Consider the following 21499-nt stretch of genomic DNA (forward strand, 5'->3'; position numbering starts at 1 on the left):
TGGGTTTTTACCTTGCTCCTTCATCTGCTGTGTAGTTCTCTGTCTTCTCATTTTGCTTAACTTACTGTGTTTGGGGTCTCCTTTCTTCTTGCTGCAGGTTTGTAGTTCCCGTTGTTTTTGATGTCTGCCCCCAGCGGGTAAGTTTGGTTCAGTGGGTTGAGTAGGCTTCCTGGTAGAGGGGACTGATGCCTGTGTTCTGGCAGATGAAGCTGGACCTTGTCTTTCTGGCGGGCAGGACTGCATCTGGTGATGTGTTTTGGAGTGTCTGTGAATTTAGTATGATTTTAGGCAGCCTCTCTGCTAATGGGTGGGGTTGTGTTCCTGTCTTGCTAGTTGTGTGGCATAGGGTGTCCATCACTGCAGTGTGCTGGTGGTTGAGTGGAGCTGGGTCTTAGTGTTGAGATGGAGATCTCTGAAAGAGCTTTTGCTGTTTGATATTACGTGGGACCAGGAGGTCTCAGGTGGACCAGTGTCCTGAACTTGGCTCTCCCACATCAGAGGCTCAGGCTTGACACCTGGCTGGAGCACCAAGACTCTGTCAGTGACCCGGCTCAGAAGAAAAGGGAGAAAATAAAAGAAAGAAAAATAAAATAAAATAAAATAAAATAAAAATTTATTAAAATAAAAAATTATTAAAATAAAGTAATAAAAAAAGAGAGAGCAACCAACCAAAAGAGAAACCCACCAATGATAACAAGCAGTAAAAATTATACTAAAACAAACAAACAGACAGAACCCTAGGACAAATGGTAAAAACAAAGCTATACAGACAAAAGCACACAAGGAAGCATATACATACACACAAAAGGAGAAAAAGGAAAGAAATATATATATTAAAAAAAAGGAAGAGAGCAACCAAATCAATAAACAAATCTGCCAATGATAATAAGCTCTAAATACTAAACTGAGATAAACACAAAACCAGAAACAAATTAGATGCAGAAAGCAAACTCCAAGTCTACAGTTGATCCCAAAGTCCACTACCTCAATTTTGGGATGATTTGTTGTCTGTTCAGGTATTCCAGAGATGCAGGGTACGTCAGTTTGCTTGTGGAGACTTAATCTGTTGCTCCTGAGGCTGCTGGGAGAAATTTCCCTTTCTCTTCTTTGTTCACACAGCTCCTGGGGTTCAGCTTTGGATTTAGACCCGCCTCTGCTTATAGGTCACCTGAGGGCGTCTGTTCCCCTCCCAGACAGGACGGGGTTAAACTAGCAGCTGATTAGGGGGCTCTGGCTCCCGCAGGCCATGGGGAGGGCAGGGTATGGGATGCACGGCGAGCCTGTGGCGGCATAGGCTGGCATGATGTTGCAACCGCCTGAGGCATGCTGTGTGTACTCCCGGGGAAGGTGTTCCTGGATCACGGGACCCTGGCAGTGGCGGGCTGCAGAGGCTCCCGGGAAGGGAGGTGTGGATAGTGACCCGTGGTTGCACACAGGCTTCTTGGTGGCTGCAGCAACAGCCTTAGTGTCTCATGCCCGTCTCTGGTGTCCTTGCTGATAGCTGTGGCTTGCACCCGTCTCTGGAGCTCGTTTAGGTGACACTCTGAATCCCCTCTCCTCACGCACCCCAAAACAATGGTCTCTTGCCTCTTAGGCAGGTCCAGACTTTTTCCAGCACTCCCTCCTGGCTAGCTATGCTGCACTAGCCCCCTTCAGGCTGTGTTCATGCAGCCAATCCCAGTCTCTTCCTGGGATCTGACCTCCGAAGCCGGAGCCTCAGCTCCCAGCCTCCACCTGCCCTGGCGGGTGAGCAGACAAACCTCTCGGGCTGTTGAGTGCTGGGCGGCAGTGATCCTCTGTGCGGGAATCTCTCCGCTTTGCCCCCCGCACCCCCTGTTGCCGCACTCTCCTCTGTGGCTCCGAAGCTTCCCCCGCTGCCACCTGCCGTCTCTGCCAGTGAAGGGGCTCCTAGTGTGTGGAAACTTTTCCTCCTTCAGAGTGCCCTCCCAGAGGTGCAGTTCCTGTCCCTATTGTTTTGTCTCTGTTTTTTCTTTTGCCCAACCCAGGTACGTGGGGAGTTTCTTGCTTTTTGGGAAATCTGAGGTCTTCTGCCAGCGTTCGGTGGGTGTTCTGTAGGAGCAGTTCCACGTGTAGATGTATTTCTGATGTATTTGTGGGGAGGAAGGTGATCTCCACGTCTTAGTCCCCCACCATCTTGAAGCTATCCCTGTGATTAGTATTTTGAAACATATTGTACTGAAGCACAAGGTGAACATCTTTTATGCCCAACACTAATAGCAGCAAAATTACTGTGGCGTCTGGGCCAAATTAAGGAATCTTGAAAACTGCTTCACATCTATCCCTAAAAATTTGCATTAGCTATTGAATTTCTATGCAAAAACTTGCTTTTAACAGAAAAATCTGAGGCAAAGGTAGCATTCAGTTTTGTAGTCTTTGCAGAAATATTTTAATCTAGGTGAGTTATTTGAATTTCATAGGCCACAGTGGTAACAGAAAGAGAAAATAAGAAAACTCTTCTATTTAGCAGAATTTAGGAAATAGCCTTTTGGAAAAGACATCCTCTACACTTAGCAAACTCAGCAGTTAAAATGATTTGCTGGGATTTTGGCATTGGATATTCCACATACAAGTTTCTTTTGTAGGATCAAAAATTGGAAAAAAAAGCTCAGTTCTTTTTAGCAGTAAAAGGGTCATTAAACTCTCATTTTGGTTTGAAATTCCTCGTTTTTTGTTATTTCCAGTGGTTCTTATTCAATACTTCTTTCACTCTGTATTTCAAATAAAGTTAGTTTTTGTTATTCTAATTTTAGCTCTAACCCTTTTCCTGCTACTGCCACCACCAAAATATGAAGGCTGTATTTCATTTCAAGTTTTCAACTGTCCTCTGAACGCCCCAGTGAGATCTTCTTGCTCCCTGGTTTGCTGGTGGGAAAATGTTTCTTCTCTCTCTCTGACGGGGAGTATATTGAAAACCTTCTCTCTTTTCCCTGAGGGATGGCTGAGGTGATGCCTTTGGGGAGGGGCTGGGCACTTGCTCTCTGTCCAGTGCTTCTGTTAATTTCCAAATGATGAGATCTGCTGGGCCTTCTCATTAGAGCACTTGGAGAAGGAGATGCTCTGGGGTATGACCGCTGCCAGGAGCTAATGAGACCACTGAGGATGGAAGCACAGATGAAACTAGGTCGTGAGCAGCTGCGCCTGCAATGAGTAAGCACTGAGAGGACAGAGGCTGATGACAGGCTCCCGGGAAACTGCTCTTTGTGCCTCTCCAGGCACTCTTACCTCTTAACTCATTTGTTACATCCATGATGCCCAGAGATCTCAGTGCTGGTCTAAAGGGCAACCTCAGCTCAATCCACACAGAGCCCCATGGTGATGGGCGCCTCCAGACCAAGCTCTTTTGATGAATGTCATTTGTTCATTCATTCATTCAACAATTGTTCATGGAATGTCAGTTATGTTTCAGACACTCTGCTAGGTGGTAGGGATTTCCAAAGGAATTTTAAAATTGGCTGAGCATATGAAGAGAAGGCTAGTATGAAAGATCTAAATTAAAAACAAAGCAAAATAAACAATGCAATTGATTAGGTACCATAGACAAACCATAGGGTCCAGAGGAAGGAAAGATTACATCTTCCTCCAAGATCCTCTCAGTCTTCATGGAGGAGGTGAACGTTCAGCCCTTCCTTTGGAACAGAGTTGGAGATAAGGGAAGAGTAGCATGCACAAAGGAAAGAGGGGTGGAAGCGCCTATGAGGTTTTTGGTATTGTTAGACCATACGTTTCTAGGGATGGGGAAGTTGCAGGAGATACAGCTAGAGAGGAAGACAAGGGTTGTGTCCTGATGGGCGTGCATATCCTTTCTAAGGAACTTGTGTATATTCTATGAGTTCTGTCACTGCAAGAAATAAGGGAGATATTGACTCTAACTCTAAAAGGTAACTCTATACGATAATTGCCTGGCAGTGTGGAGCGTGGGCAAGCAGAAAGAAATGCCTGAAGTGAATAAAAATGGTTGAGTGTATTGAAATGGATTGTGGCTTTGGAAGTCCTGGGGAAATGCCCTGGTCAGCGCTACATTCTTTCAGAGGAGAAGGGACCTAGGCGTGGCAGGAGCTGTGAGACCCAGGGAGGTGGGGGAGTGGAGTACCTAGGAAAAACAGCAGAGGCTGCCAGGGACATGGAAAAGTTGACACTGAGGTGACCTGTGCTTGCTCTTGAGCACGTCTGGATGCCCCTTGTGATGATGAAGTTCAAATATTGTTCCTTAATGAACAAACACATAAGTTTCTATAATAGTATTTGTATTAAAATGTGGTTTTCATCAACCAGTCACTATAAGGTGAAATAGGTCCTTGTTTCTGTCCCTACCCCACTCTATTTATTTTTTATAAAAGAAATGAAAACGTGTCCGTTCCAAAACACAGACACATTTAATACACACATTGGGAAATACAACATGAGGCTTTCATAAACACTACTCGGCTGTGTGATATGTATTCTGAGTTAAGTACTCCACAAACATCATCACATCTGGTCTGCAAAATGACAGTTCTTTTATGTGGTATGTGGACAATTTTGCAATTATATGTTGCTCGTGTGTTATTAACTTGTGAAAGTGATTCAAACCACATTTTCATTGTTACACAAAATGGCATGAAGTGACTACACGTGCACTGTGTTGCCTGAGACCTGTGAGGATAATGTAGGCTTTGCCAGTGAGCAGCTTACAAGCAATGGTTGTGTCTGGCCAACAGTCCACTAGGCAACAGTGGAGGAGGGAGAATCAATTGAATTAGCAAGATTAAAGTACGTACAATAGTATAAAATATACAAGGTTTGCCTATAGAGTAATGAGTAATACCACAGACATCTTTTATTTAGATTGTGAAGAACTTTGCAATCGTGAAAAGTGAGCACCTGGTGGATGGTGAGTTTCCTGCAGCTGGGTGTTTAGGCAGGAGCTGAGTGACCATATGTCAGGGTAGCTAGGCTTGTGGGCAAGATCGGCCTGATGAGTGCCCTACTCCATGCCTTTATGATGGCCAATTATGTTATTACACAATTAAGCCATGTAAATAGATGGTGATATGCACAGTCAACTGTACAAATATTAGACATAGATTCAGTGAAAGATGGAGAGCCTGTCTCCCTGCTAGTACCAGAGTTCTTGGTGCGGCACCAAGGCCAGAGTGAAAATACACGAGTTGTATGTTCAGAGATTAAAATCAAGTGACAAATTAATACCAGCTCCTTAATTATTGGGAAAATTCCCAACTAATTATGAAAATTAAACATCTGAATGCTCTTTTTGGCTTCATATATAAATGACAAAAGTAGGTTACTAGCACATTGCAGTGTTTGGCTTTAATAGCATCTTTTACAAAGATAAAAAGAAAATGACGGTTTAAATGGTGAAAATGAATTTTTGAAAGAGTAAAAATTCAAGTGAGGTTCTAATTATTAGACTATTCTTCATTAAAATAAATAAACAACACCTTGGCCTCCAAGTCCATGCTGTTCCGCTTGCAGTCCCTCACCTTTTACACAGTCATGTCAATAAAGTATGAAAACTAACCAAAGTGGATTTTACAGTGGAAAGTCTGACTTGAAACAGTTTTTACCACGGTGTGCCTTTTCCAGACAGAACTTATAAAATTACCAAGAAATGAAGGTTTTAAAAAACAATATTATAAAATGCTTCATCACTCCTGGGCAGTCTTCTTTCATTCTGGAGCTAAGGCAGCTTTTGTTTCATCCTTTTGTGTCTCTCATGGAAACTTTGGCCCTCTTTCTAAATCTTTCGTTTACTTGCTTGTCATCCTACAAGACGATAACCTCTTCAAGCTCAGGGACTGAGCTTTTATTGTTCTTCTTGAAAAAATTTTTTTGGTTGCTATTTGTTTAGGATTAAAAATGGCACATATCCACAATTTAAAAATTATACAAAAATACAAAAAGAAATTTTAAAAAAACTTACCTCAAATCTCATTAATGAGAAGTAGCTATTTCTGGCACTAGATGTACATTTTTCTAAACATCTCAATGTGTAGTTGCAGATATAAAGATAGAAAAAAATGAACAGAAATAATTTTAGAAAAATAGAATCAAATTACCTATTCTATTTCAAAATAAATTACATTACATTTAATTTTATTTGAACTTGAAACTAAGTGAACTTGAAAGAACTGAAATTTATTTTTGTCTAAATTCTAATAATTCTAAATAATCTCTTTACATTTAAAAAAAAGATTGTAAAAAGCCTTCAAAGACCAAAGTGATTATTTGAGTTAAATAAATGTTTCAACATTAGGTTTTAGTTATTTATTCTCCCATACTCCAAATTTTTCTTATTTTTATTATTGTTTAAATTTTGAAAACTTTTATTTTGAGATAATAGTAGATTCACATCTACAAAGAAATGTAAGAAACAATACAGAGAGATCCTGTCTACCCTTTATCCAGTTTCCCTCAAAGATAACAGCTTGGGGCTTCCCTGGTGGCACAGTGGTTGCGCGTCCGCCTGCCGATGCAGGGGAACCGGAACAAAACAAAACAAAACAAAACAAAACAAAACAAAACAAAACAAAACAAAACAAAACAAAACAAAACAAAACAAAACAAAACAAAACAAAACAAAACAAAACAAAACAAAACAAAACAAAACAAAACAAAACAAAACAAAACAAAACAAAACAAAACAAAACAAAACAAAACAAAACAAAACAAAACAAAACAAAACAAAACAAAACAAAACAAAACAAAACAAAACAAAACAAAACAAAACAAAACAAAACAAAACAAAACAAAACAAAACAAAACAAAACAAAACAAAACAAAACAAAACAAAACAAAACAAAACAAAACAAAACAAAACAAAACAAAACAAAACAAAACAAAACAAAAAAAAAAGATAACAGCTTTCATATATATACAATATCCCAACCAGGAAATCAACATTGATTCAGGCCATCAATTTTATTCAGCGTTCACCAGCTTTACATGCCCGTGTGTGTGTGTGTGTTCAGTTTTATGTAATTTTATCACATGTGTCAATTTGTGTGACCACCGAAACAATCAAGACACAGAATAGTTCCACCACAAGTATCCCTCAACCCCCTGCACCAAGAATCTGTTCTCCATATCTGTAATTTTGTCATTTCAAGAATATTACATAGAGGGACCCATACATTGTGTACACTTTTGATGCTGCCTTTTTCGTTTCACTCAGTAATCATCCCTTTGACATCCTTCCAACTTGTATGTGTCATAGTTTATTCTCTTTATCACTACTACCCATAGTATGAATGGACCCTGGTTTATTTAACCAGTCACCCACTGAAGAATATTTGGGTTATTTCCAGTTTTAGACTATCACAAATTAAAATTCTATGCATATTCATGTACAGGTTTTTCAGTGAACATGTTTTCATTTCTCTGGGAAATCACCTGAGAATGAATTTCTTGTTTGTATGGTAAGCAACGTGTCTTAGTTTTGTAAGAAACTGCCATATTCTAGAGTGGCTGTACCATTTTATATTCCCATTCACAATATGTGAGTGATTCAGTTTCTTTGCATTCTTGCAAGCTTTTGTTATTATCATATAGTATTTTTGGATGTCCATGGCAATAACATTTATATCTTTTCTTAAAATCACTATTCGCCACAATTATTTCTTCCTATAGTTGTATTCTTCAATAGATTGAAAACTCAACACCAATGAATGCTGCATTTAGATAGATGGATGGATTTTGTTAAGCACTTTTGTTGTTGTGCCTTGTGTTTAAAAATCATTTAAGAAAAATCATATCGGTGTAGTAGTTCCTATAGTCTTACATGGTTGAGAATATTTTTGGCATCAATTCTGATGGGCATTGCTTCATTGTCTTCTGGCATTTCTAGTTATTATAGAAACTTGCCCAATGTAACTTGTTTTTCCTACCTGAATACTTGCATAATTCTTTATTATTGAAGTACAGTAATTTCACTGGCTGTATCTTGCTGTGGATTTTCCTGAATGTGTTTATTTTGGGTTAATCTACATAGTCAAATACAATTGACCCTTGAACAACATGGGTTTGAAGTTCAGGTCCACTTATGAGCAGACAGCATTTCCTCAATGACTGAACAAATGAGTAAATTAACAAATAAATTATTTTCTTTACTAAGCAGAAGTCTCAGAAAATGATAGTGGCTGCAATCAGTTAAAAGAATAACCAAGACTGGCTCTGACAACATGGCTGAGTGACCCACCAAAGAATTGATTTGATGTTTTCATCCTTTCCTGAATTGCTCATATATAAATCAAGTAAGTGAACCACTAATAATCTCTTTTCACTGTGAAAATTGCTGAAATAAATGGATCATTATAGTCCAGTAATTTTGGTTGTAAGAATATAGCCATCTTCATTAAGCTTCTAGGGCTGCCAGATTTTAACTATTGTAATTACTGTTGAAATTGCATGGAGAAGAAGAAATAAACGAACTTCTAGGTGGCAAAAATAATCTGACCACCATAGCATCAGGTTCTTTGGGTTTTCTGATTGACCCTGTTCTTTGTGTTTAACACAGGGCTGGGCACACAAGGTACAATAGCAGTGGTCTAGTTTTTTGAAGATACTGGTAAAATCATGGTAAATAATTACAAAGTGTAGAATGATGTTCTGAAATCCTTTTGTCTTAGGTGCAAATATTCAATAAATGTTTATTAAACTTAACACATGTTAACTAAAACAAAACGAAACAAATTAACCAGGGAACTTTTGCGCGATGTTGGTGGGAACTGAAGTGGTACAACCATTGGAAATGGGAACTATCTATTAAAGGTGAAAAATGCATTCCCTGTGAACCAGAAATTTAACTTCCAGATATAGCCCTGACAGAAATTCATGCCCACGTGCACCAAAAGACAGACACAAAGTATAGCAGCATTGTTTGTAATAGCTCCAAATTAGAAACAACCAAATTGTTCATCAAGAGTAGGATGGATAAATATATTGTGGTAATTCATATGAGGAAATGCTATCTATTAATTTAAATGAATGAAGAACTAGAGCCTCATGGATCAGTCTCACACACATAATGTTGAGTGAAAGAGACCAGGCTCAGAGCAATAAATGCTGCATTGTTCCTTTGATATACATTCAAAACCAGGTAAAACAAATCTCTGGTGTTAGAAGTCAGCATGGTGGTTCCTTTTGAGGGGATGGAGAGGGTAGTGACTGGCAGCGGCCTGGGTGGAGCTTCTGGAGTGCTGGCAAAATCTTATTTCCTGACCTGGGTGAAGGTGATGTGAGTATGTTAACTTTGTGATCAGTCCTCAGATTGTTCACTTTTGATTTGTGCGCTCTGCTCTATGTGTCGTATACCTCAGTGAAAAGTTGAAAACATATAAAAACAAACCGTCAGAACAGAGACTTTCAGATGGGAGATTGCAAAAACAGGGGAAAGAGCAGTGGAAAATAAACCTGGCAATTATGTATATGTGTGTATTTGTGTATGTGTAAGTGGATAAGATTATGCATCTTAGGAAGAGGAAATAGAGGCATAAATGACAACTCTTGAAACAAAGAGACAACCCCTGAGGGGAACCCGAATAAGTACTAAGTTATACTAGCAACACACTAGAGTTGCCTGGGGGTGGGGCAGAGAGAGGGGCATATGACCGTGTTTTATTTTTATTATCATTATTTTAATTTTTATTGGAGCGTAGTTGCTTTACAATGTGTCAGTTTACGCTGTACAGCAAAGTGAATCAGCCGTACGTAGACATAGATCCCCTCTTTTTTGGATTTCCTTCCCACTTAGGTCACCACAGAGCACTGAGTAGAGTTCCCGTTGCTGTACAGTAGGTTCTCATTAGTTATCTATTTTATACATAGTATCAATAGTGATTATATGTCAATCTCAATCTCCCATTTCATCCCCCCCCCCACCATGTTGTAAAGGTCACAATAGGATGAGACTTAAGGGGTGGGGAAGTGGATCTATTTTAAAGGAACCCCATTCTTCTGTGATGAGATAGTGATGAAATAGAATTTCATGGAGGGAAAGAGCTGGTCCCTTGTTTTTAAAAAATAGCATCATATGTATCTCTGAGAGCATAGAAAAGGAAAATTACAATTAATGAAATGGAAATGTACAGTGAAAATTTAAAACAATCATGTGGAAATGGTATTAAAAACATTAAAAAAAGACAAAAACAAAAAGAAGAATAATATAAAATGATTTATGGGATGGTATTAAGTACTTCAGTCACTGCACTAAGTGTGGGCATCCTCTAAATGGACCCCAATGACCCTTGCATCTTGGTGTTCACATATTTGTGTAATCTTCTCCTCTGAATGTGGGCTGGACCAAGTGACTTGCTTCTAAGAATAGAAGTGGTTGGATGTCACTTTGGAGATTAGGTTACAAAAAGACTGTGGTTTCTGTCTTGGCCTGCCCTCTCTTGTTCTTCTGGTCACTTGCTCTGAAGAAAGCCAGCTGCCATATTGTGAGCCGCCTGTGGAGAGGGCCATGTGTCAAGGAACTGATGTCTCCCACCGTGAAAATACATGAAGACCACCCACGTGAGAACAGGCAAAGGCTATTTATGCAGAGCTGGCTGCAGCAAGAGAGTCAACCATCTTCCCTCACATTTTGTCAGAGACTCAGAGGCAGCAGAGGAAGGGGAAAGCTCTATAGTGTAAGAAATAGAAGGTTTCAGGCGTGCCCTGGCTGGAGGCGGCTACTAGATGGGGGCATCCTATGCGATTTGTCAGAGGGACATATTTGGCTTCCTCTGGTTGGTCCTAAGTTAGAAGTAGGGACAAAAGTATGCTGTTGCTCGTTCATCAGGTCCTGGGCATTTGGGGCTGAATGTTGCAGGGGTTACTGTTTGGCTTTCTGCATTGTCATTAGAGACAGCAGGCTGATTCCTGGGCTGGTTACTATAGATGAGAGGTTGGCTCCCTGTGTGGGCTGCAGCAGGTGGGTCAGAGCTCTATCTTTATATATAGGTCATTGTCATTTCTATATTCAGTTTCTCAGTTCCCCTTTGGTCATTCTTTTGCTTGCAAGAGGTTGACCACCAATTCAGGAAGAACTAGAGATCCAGATCTTCGCCACTTGGAGATTGTCCAGTTGTCTTCATGATCACTTGTGTTGCAAGATCTTCCTGATCCTTTTGTTGTATCATCATGGCAATGATATGATGAGAGAGCTGCTACATAGAAGCATTTACGACTCTAGAGAAAATAAGGCAGAGTATTTTCATAACTGCTGTGGCAAAAATGAGAGTGATTAGTAGTTCTTGCAAGATTCTTCGAAACCAGGAACTCCAATAGCCCAGCCTAGGCCAGGAGAACAAATCCCATGGGCCGCAAGGATCAACCTTAGTTAGCCAAATAGCTTTTTCCTTAAAACAATGTTCAGATTTGCTTGTTTCATCGTCCCAAGAACAATAAGAGGTATTGGCAATGGTACAGACCTACAATGACTAAGGAACAAGAAATCTAGAGTAATGCAGTTGTTCATCACTACTTGTGCCAATGAGTTGAGATGGATCCATTTAGGGCAGAGATAGTGTCATTATATTTAGTGGTAGGTTTCCTCGAGCCTTTTCTATTTGTGTGGTCCCAATGACAGGAGCACTGCTCTAATTGCTTGCATAAATAATAATGAGTCAGGGATTTTCTCAAGTAGTGTACCTGAAATAATCAACAGTAGCCTCATTTTGGAACTCACATCTGAATCTGAATGTCCAAGCTTTTTGAGTTACAGAATTAGGGTGTCTATATAAAGACAAGTCTCAGAATATTCTTCCCAAAGTGAAAGAAGTATTCGTTTGAGGCAAACAGGACCAGGCATCCTGGACACAAAGGAAATAGTATCCAGTTGAGGCACATGGACATCCAAGAAAAAAGGAGCTGTTCACAGCAGGAGGTTGGAACCAAGATCTTATGTGAGCTGGGTTACATATTTGAATCTCTATTTGTCTCTGCTGGGTAGTATGTGGCCCATTGTTCTACAAAGATTTTTATTTATTTATTTAAAAATTTCTCTATTTTTAAAAAAATTATTTTTTATTTTTTAATTTTAGTTTTTATTTTTTTAACATCTTTATTGGAGTATAATTGCTTTACAATGGTGTGTTCGTTTCTGCTTTACAACAAAGTGAATCAGTCATACATATACATATGTTCCCATATCTCTTCCCTCTTGCGTCTCCCTCTACAAAGATTTTTGAATTCATATTTAGAATTATCTCAGGTCTGATCAACAGATTTGAATAATTGGTTCTTCTTCTGGGAGAGAGGGTCACTAGCAAAGTAATAGACTGATTTATGTAGCGTCAGTTGTACTTGCAGGCGCCAGTGGAAATGCCATCTGCTATGATTGCCTGTGGTCTCATTTCACAAACGTGGAACTGCCCAGAGGTTTTGATCATGGAGGGCTGGTGAGGGATGGCGTACATAGCATTCAGTAAGAATGAAGGCAGTGATTACTATTTAGGATCATGGAAGGATGGCTTCAGGATGAGCATGCTCTGACTTAACGCTTATTACAAGGAGGGAAGAAAAGAGTCAAAAGGTCATTATGGGTGGATGACAGGGATCTATAGCAAATGGGAAGAAGAATGGTTATCAGTGAGTGGATAAGCAACAAAACAGGAATTATATGGGGTCTTAGGCAGAAACTGTCCACTCTCCATTGTCATCTATTTGTTCTGAAGGTCTTGGGTCAGCTGTTCCCTTCTGAAGATTGGCTGCTTTTGAAAGATCTCTGACAATCCTTAGTTTGAAATCCCCTATTGGAATAGTCTTCCAGTTGTGTGGGGTTCTGAATTTCTTCTTTAGTTGTGAAATGTGAATCCAAAGATTCACATTTTACATCTGCCTCAGACTTTCAATGCTATATTTATTGATAACAGTACCTGAGAGAGTCCCTCCCAGCAAGGTTCAAGAGCAATTTTTCTCCGATGTCTGTTCCTATAACAAATCTCCTTTTGAAGATCATAAAGAGACATAGAAAGGCGGCCTTAACTGTTGATGAGAGAACTGGATATAGGACCTGAGTCCCTTGCAATATTTTGCCATGTCTGCATGCAGGAGGGCAGAGTCTGGTGTGGGAGGTGAAATCCCTAGACTCATGGGCCTTCTGGTCACTAATTCATTGATGGATAACCCTTGTGTCCCCCAGAGTGTGGGCTGTATGGCCGTAAGTGCTAGAGGGAATATCTTTGGGCAAGGGTACTCAGAGATTTCTGAAATTATTGGTAATTTTGATTTAAGGATGTCTTTGGTCCTTTCAACTTTTCCAGGTTGCATGTCTTAAGTACAGCGTAGTGTCTGAGTAAGGGATAATGTTTTACAGAATTCTTTTATATGGTTCCCATAAAATGTGTGCCTCAATCACTTGATGTAAAAGAAACACAATAATCAAGCAGCCTTTTAGCAACTGTAAGGACTGTAATTTTTTGGCAACTAAATGCTTCAGGCCATCCTGAAAACAGACATACAATAACTGAAATAGATTCAAATTCCACAGAGGCTGGAAGCTGGGTAAAACCCATCTGAAGGTGTTCAAAAGGCCTCGAGGCTTTGGTTTTGGGCTGTGTCCCACCTTTACAGTTTTTCCAGGATTATGTTGTTGACAGGTGGGTGACAAATGACCTGAAAACTAACCTCAACTATCTTTTTTTTTTTTTTTTTGTGGTACGCGGGCCTCACACCGTCGCGGCCTCTCCCATTGCGGAGCACAGGCTCCGGACCCGCAGGTCAACTATCTTTTTAAAGGTTGCCCAACAATGTTGACTTAAGATTAGTATTTATTTAATTATTTATTATTTATTTATTTTTGGCTGCGTTGGGTCTTTGCTGCTGCACGCGGGCTCTCTCCAGTTGCGGCGAGCGGGGGCTACTCTTCGTTGTGGTGCGCGGGCTTCTCATTGCGGTGGCTTCTCTTGTCGCGGAGCACGGCCTCTAGGCGTGCAGGCTTCAGTAGTTGTGGCACGTGGGCTTAGCTGCTCTGCGGCATGTGGGATCTTCCAGGTCCAGGGATCAAACCCATGTCCCCCTGCACTGGCAGGCGGATTCTTAACCACTGCGCCACCAGGGAAGTCCCTTGCTGTCCATTTTTGATGGGGGTTGCAGCAGAGGTGAGAAATCATCTTTGTTTCCAAAGCATCCCAAAGTCGGGTACTGCTCCCAAAGCATACCTGCCATCTGCATACGTGATTACTCTCTGGTCTTTGGCTGGTTGACTCCTCTAGGAAGCGCAATAAGTTCCGCCGTCTGGGCTGATTTCACCTCAGGTGGAGGACTGTATTCTAAAGGAGAGTCTCTATATGAGTGAGTGAGTAAGGCAATCATGAGGCCCCCTCGTTCTGTCAGGGGCAGGGAGAAAGGCAAGATTCATGCAGCAATGGATAGTAATGAAGGAGAGAGAGGCAGCGTCCGTGACAGGTTAATGGCTGACGGAAAAGTGCTGTGTTTCAGTCCGTAGTAAAGCCTGTGCTGCGTGAGGCTCCATGAGGTGGAGCGGGGAGCCAGAACTAGTTCAGCTGAAGCATCAGCGAGTTTTGAAGGGGCAGCTCTTGCCCTAAGACGAGGGGATAAGCCTTTGCCAGTGGGGCAAGCAGGGGGTTGTGGATGTTCCCATGAAGCTGAGTTAGAACCCCAAGGAATTGTCTGATCTCTCATGCAGAAATAGACAAAAGGGCTTTTTGCAGGGATGCCTGGGGAAGGAGACTGTTGAAGAGCTTCTTTCAGGTTCCAGAGGCCTGTTCATGTTTGGTTCCCAGAGCAGAGGGTCTCTTAGGACTGAGGACTTAGTGAATTCACTGCAACCTCAGAAAAGTTTGGCCCCCAGTGTCTGCAATATCCAGATACGCCTAGAAATCCTCTCAAATGTCATCTTGCGATGGGTCTAGGATAAGCTTGGAAAGCTTTTAGTCTATCCGGAGAGAGTGGTTTTCCCTCTGTAGATAGGTCAACCCTATATAATGGACTGTATATTGGCAAAATGGTAATTATCTTTTAAAACTGCATGTCCTTTTCCTGCTAAGGCTGAGAGCAAGTAAATGGAATCTTCTTTGTAGTCTTCCTTGTTTTCCGAGCAAAGTAGGAGATCATCCACGTTCGGTGTCAGAACTGAATCACAAAGGAAATTTAGATCTTTAAAGCCTTGATTGAGGACTTAGGAAAAGTAGGAGGGTCTTCAGTGAATCCTGGGGCATAATTGTCCAGGTACACTATTGTTCTCCTCAGGTGAAGGCAGGAAGGTATTAATTCTCTTGGTCTAGAGGCACAGAAAAGGCAGAGCAAAGATCCTCTAGAGTGAAGCAAGAGGCTTCAGAAGGAATTGATGGCAGGATGGTATTTGGGTTGGGTACCACCGAGAAGTGAGGGTTAGCAATTTTGCTGATAGTCCTGAGGTCTTAAACTAGTGAATATCCTCATCCATTTGGTTCATTTACTGGCAGGACAGGAGTGTTACAAGGGCTAGTGCAGGACATGGGAAGCCTTTGAATGTAAGACTTTCAACTACAGGTGTGATCCCTCCCTTTGCCTGTGGCTTCAAGGGATATTGGAGAAGGTTAGGTAGTGGTTTGATAGGATCTAGCTGAACTTTTATAGGTTTGGCTACAATTATTGGGTTGGCCAAAAATTTCGTTCGGCTTTTTGTAACATGAAAAACCCGAACAAACTTTTTGGCCAGCCCAATATTTTGCCTGTATCAGTAGAAATTTTAGCCCATAGTCAGGTACCGTTTAAAGATCTTTATTTGGGGTATATATTAAATATAAAGGAGGAGACAAAGGTTTATCCATGGGAGACACAAACTGCATTGTGAATGGAGGAGTTCTCTGGGACCTCAAGAAATAGTCCTTCTGTTGTGCATTTAATATTACAGCTGCATTGCAAAGTACTCCCTTTTAAATTCATAGGGGTGGTATCGCAGAGCAGGAAGGAATGCTGTACAGTCAAGGGCCCAAGGGTTATGGTTAACGGCTGGGACGTAGGGAAACATCTGTGGGTTATTTGAAATAACTTCCACCTGTGCAGTATGTTTATTCCAAGGAAGAGACTGAGCAAAGGTGGCAAGGTTTAATGCAGAAAGCACTGTATCCACCAAAAATTGATGAGGTTGACCATCTACATTTAGAGTTAACTCACCTTTGAGTATTTAAGGGTATGTTGGGACATTGGGCACTTTTCCCTTTCTCAGAACACCCTTATTGACCTGAATAGATCTTTGTCTCTGTTTTTCTTTCCTAAGATGGGACAATATTTTTTCCAGTGTCCCTTCTGTTTACAATATCTACAAGTGTCCTTGTAGACTGAAGGTGTTTTGTTGGGGAGTGAGCATGTTTGATCTGCAGGGCCAAAGTTTACTTTCTGTCCTGTCTTGTTTTTGTTCTAAAGTCCTTTCAAAATGTTCTGCCAGGTGTTGTAGTTCAGCTAAACGTGCTATTACTTATTCTAATTTCTGTTTTCAAATTAGGTCTCCACTTTCAGGTTTAACTCCTTTGACAAAAAGATGAGAGGACTGTTGTTACATCAGTGCCTTCCTTAACTTCCTTAACTACTTTCAGAAGTTATCTAGTCTATCCTGAAATCTCTTATTTTTTCATGGTTTTTTTCCATGATTGAGCGATGATCCAATTTATTTATTTATTTATTTTAAAATTTACTTATTTATTTATTTTTTGCGTTACGCGGGCCTCTTACTGTTGTGGCCTCTCCCGTTGCGGAGCACAGGCTCCGGACGCGCAGGCTCAGCGGCCATGGCTCACGGGCCCAGCCGCTCCGCGGCATATGGGATCCTCCCGGACCGGGGCACGAACCCGTGTCCCCTGCATCTGCAGGCAGACTCTCAACCACTGCGCCACCAGGGAAGCCCCAATTTATTTTTTATTGGAAAATTTTCATGTATGGTTTTATGACACCTTGGCCTACTCATATAGCCTTTTTTTTTTTTTTTTCTTTCTTTTTCTTTTTTTTCTGGTATGCGGGCCTCTCACTGTTGTGGCCTCTCCCATTGCGGAGCACAGGCTCCGGACGCGCAGGCTCAGTGGCCATGGCTCACGGGCCCAGCCGCTCCGCGGCATGTGGGATCCTCCCAGACCGGGGCACGAACCCGTGTCCCCTGCATTGGCAGGCGGATTCTCAACCACTGCGCCACCAGGGAAGCCCCCATATAGCCTTTTTTTGACCCTCAGCTTTATTGTGGAACGAGGGGTCCTGTGGGTCCCTTTCTGGGTCAGTCCAATCAGTTTTTGCTCTCCAAGATTTAGCATCTGAGGTTCGGACCAACACTTGTACAGGTTGACATGTGTCAGGTAACTATGGGTTATATGTACCCAAAAGGATTCTAAAATCTTCCATGACTGTTTGTGGGTCTTATTTGGGCTTAGGGAAATCTTTAATTATAGATCTTAATTCAGTTTGGGTCCAAGGTTTAATTCTATAGTTGTCTGCCTACCTGGCTCATGAGAGGTATGGATTCTTGGAGGCAACTGGCATTTTGGTATTTCAGGAGAGTTGTTGGGGAAATGTAGGGGGTCTGGACAAGGGGAAGAGGTGAGAGGAGGTGCAGAGGAGAGCAATCAGGAGGATAAGGGGTCAGAAGGACAGCTGGATATAGGAGCACCTGGAGGACAAAGAAGGAAACGAGTCTAGTTTGCTCCTGATTACTTTGTGAACGGGTTCACTAACATTGGCCAAAGGGTCTTTTAGTAAAGCACTTTTTGACTCAGGGTTTTATTTGGAGTCCTCAAATACCAATCAAAAATGATGCTTGCTGGACTTGTAAAATGTTATTTCCTTTCTTTTCTAAGGCACCTCTCAAATGACCAATTTCAAATGTTCCCCAGAGTGGCCAGTGAAGGGCCACATCATCCTTGGTGAAGTTATGCATTTGGAAAGATAAGCACAAGAATTAGGATTGTAATGACAGAAACATAAGAAGCAGGAGTGTTTCCTGGTAGAGGAGAGGATTTGCATTTACACAAGCCCAGGAGGGCTGGCGAGGGTCAGTTGGAAGGGAAACCCACGTACCTGTGTCTCAGGGCTCGCACCTGACTGACAGCTGGCCACCCTCAGCCCAGACCTGACAATCTGTGCCCCTTGGCAGGTGGAAATCCAGAGAGACTGCTCTCTCTGAATCAAAGCCAACCTCACAGAACACACAGTTAGGATGGAAGGAGGAGTCATCCAGCATTATGACTGATCTACAGCAACGTTTGTCTGAGTGGATGCCGGTTTCCGAAAACCCACTAGTCTGTGAGGCTGACTTAACAAGAGACTTACGGGGCCTCTACGTGTGTTCTGTATTATGGTTCTCCGTCTTAAGACAGCACAGCGCAAAACAGTAACACAACAGATGGAAAAAAGAAGAATGGCTTGATTCCACCAAGAATGCTAAGCAAAATGGAACCAATGACAAAATCCAGGTACTGGGAATTCACTGGTGGTCCAGTGGCTAGGACGCTGTGCTCTCGCTGCCAAGGGTCTGGTTTCAATCCCTGGTTGGGGAGCTAAAATCCCACAAGCCATGTGGGGCGGCCAAAAAAAAAAAAAAAAAAATCCAGGGGCTTCCCTGGTGGCGCAGTGGTTGAGAATCTGCCTGCTAAAGCAGGGGACACGGGTTCGAGCCCTGGTCTGGGAGGATCCCACATGCCGCGGAGCAACTGGGCCCGTGAGCCACAACTACTGAGCCTGCGCGTCTGGAGCCTGTGCTCCGCAACAGGAGAGGCCGCGACGGTGAGAGGCCCGCGCACCGCGATGGAGAGTGGCCCCCGCTTGCCACAACTGGAGAAAGCCCTGGCACAGAAATGAAGACCCAACACAGCAAAAATAAATAAATAAATAAATAAATAAACTTCTACCCCCAACATCAAAAAAAAAAAAAAAAATCCAGGTACCCAATTAAGAATATGTAGTTGAGGAACTCAACCACAAAGAGAGCAGACTCACCCAGTGCTGACTTACCACGTCTTCATACTGAACAGCCCGTGCATGAGGAGGAGGGCACGAGGTGCCTCTGTGGGTACCACACCTGACTGAAGGCCAGGATCCATGATGACAGGCAGTGCAGACTGGATTTTGGTGGGGCCTCCACCATTGACTGTGGGAATAAATGAAGACCACCCATGTGAGAACAGGCAAAGGCTACTTGTGCAGAGCTGGCTGCAGCAAGGGCAGCGGCCACCATCACTTGGTTGGTCAGAGACTCAAAGGCAAGCAGAGGAGTGGGAAAGCTTCATGGTGGAAAAAAAGGAGGGTTTCAGGCGTGCCCTGGCTGGAGGCGGCTCCTAGACGGGGGCATCCTATGGGATTTGTCAGAGGGACATATTTGGCTTCCTCTGGTTGGTCCTAAGTTGGAAGTAGGGACAAGAGTATGCTGTCACTCGTTCATCAGGTCCTGGGCATTTGGGGCTGAATGCTTCAGGGGTTACTGTTTGGCTTTCTGCATTGTCACTAGAGACAGCAGGCTGATTCCTGGGCTGGTTACTATAGATGAGAGGTCGGTTCCCTGTGCGGGCTGCAGCAGGTGGGGGGGTCAGAGCTCTATTTTTATATATGGTCTTGCATTGACTGTTTCTATATTCAGTGTCTCACCACCGAGGGCCGGAAAAGACCCAAGTCCCGCCAAAAACCAGGGGTCTTGGTTGAAGTGCCTCAGTTGTGGGTCTTCCCCAGTTGAGCATAGCAGCGACGAAAGCCCTGGCCAGTGTCTTGATTGGAGCCTTGTCAAAGACCCTTAGCCAGAAGCATTCAGATAAGCCACTCCCCCATTCGTGACCCAGAGAAACTGTGAGATAATAAAAAAGCCACTATATTTTGGGGTAAGTTGTTGAGCGGCAACAGATGTGTCATAACTAAGCGTAAAAGAACTTGACAATCATGAAAGACTATCAGGTTGCGTTAAGAAAATGAAATCCATCTATATTCTGGTTGAAGGAAGGACCTAAAATACGATAAAGAAGGGTGGAAAAAAGAGATGAAGATATTATATCCAGGAAATGGCTGGTGAAGGGGGAAACCTATTTATAAAAATATAAACGTAAATATATTTGACTTTATTGGTTACAAGGTAATATATTAGAAAGTTACTATTCCTCTTTTGTCACATTATGGGTGAATTGTATTTTCTTTCCCGTAATGCTTTGTTTTCTGTTTTTCCTACACTAAACGTAATATTTCTGATCAGAAAACACAAGGAAATGGACAAGGATCTCCTCCTTCTTCTTTCCTTCTTCCCATATGCCCTGTCTTCTTGTTGAAGGGTTGACATCCCTTCAAATCCTTTTCTCATCCTTTATTTTGATGCCAGTTATTTCTTGCTTTCAACCTTTAATCCATTGTTCTTCCTCCCCTTTCTGCCCCCCCCCCTTTGCCTTTTAGAAATGCAGTCTGACTCTCTCTTCCTGGCTCCTGTGAGGCTTTGCTTTCAACAACCATTTCTAGTTGGAACACACCGATGCTGTGGGAGGGGGTCTTGGGTAGAAGCCCCTCCCAGCTAACTGGACTTCAACTCTTTTCTGTCTTGTTGCGGCTCCTCCCCAACACTAGTACTGCTCCTGGCAGACACCGGGGATCCCGGAATGTCAACTGTACAGATGGATAGGGTAAAAAAATGGATTTTTTACCAATTAATAGATTTGAGTCAAATATATCATAAAATATTTTTTGTCCAGTACAGCTAACTGATTCGCACATTTATCTAATTATGATACTATCAGAAACTGTCCTGAAAGATTAGTTTAAATAGATCTTAGCCAAAACATATAAAAACATAATACATGGGCATAGTAATTGGGATGCAGGCATATGGCATGTTTCTAGACAATTAAATTAGTGGAACTAATAGGGATTATAATTCTAATTATAGACCAATGACTTTAGAAGTTAATAATTGATTTCTAGAAGGCCATTTAAAACACTTCAAAAGATAAAAAAATACAGGTTCGGAGAAACTGGTTAGCAAATAGTTAATTCGTTCAATTACTTATTTAATTATTAACTCAACAAATACATATTAAACTCTTCCTGCCATTCTGCTCTAAGCACTGGAGTAGGGATACAGCATTGAAGAAAAGATATGACACCCCTGCTTTCATAGAGCTTATATTCTGAAGTGGGGAAAAATGTAAAAACTTTATAATTTATTTAAAAGTTTAATAGAAAATAAAATGATTGAAAAGCTATCAGAAATTATAATGAAGAATTAATCAGTTTCTACCTTTTCTTACTCTAAGTGAAAAAAAACAAATTATAAAGGAAAAACCAATTTGATTATATACATTATTTTCTTATTTAAAATTTGTAACTTTCTCTGATAAAAATATATGTTTATTGTAAAACAAGGATGATTAAGTGAGATTTCAAATTACTAGGGAGATGATGTTGGAACCCACAGATAATTTATCAAAATGTTAGATATCACATATAAAATAAATTTTGTTGAAATAATGTTTTTTTTCTGTTTTTTTTTTTTTTTTTGGGGTATGGGGCCCCCTCACTTTTGGGCCCTCCCCCGTTGCGGAGC

At 41.6% G+C, this 21499-nt stretch overlaps 1 long non-coding RNA gene across 5 annotated transcripts in view; it reads left to right on the forward strand.

Annotated features, from left to right (window-relative positions):
* LOC114486359 (uncharacterized) overlaps positions 1-21499 on the forward strand; it is a 464012-nt gene that overhangs the window by 255299 nt on the left and 187214 nt on the right. For all 5 annotated transcript variants that reach the window (XR_008617510.1, XR_003680004.2, XR_008617511.1 and 2 more), the window contains exon 2: positions 8135-8270. This is a non-coding gene — a long non-coding RNA (uncharacterized lncRNA). The remainder of the gene's footprint in view (positions 1-8134; positions 8271-21499) is intronic.

Source organism: Physeter macrocephalus, chromosome 5 (genome assembly GCF_002837175.3).
Source record: "Physeter macrocephalus isolate SW-GA chromosome 5, ASM283717v5, whole genome shotgun sequence".
Taxonomy (NCBI): domain Eukaryota; kingdom Metazoa; phylum Chordata; class Mammalia; order Artiodactyla; family Physeteridae; genus Physeter; species Physeter macrocephalus.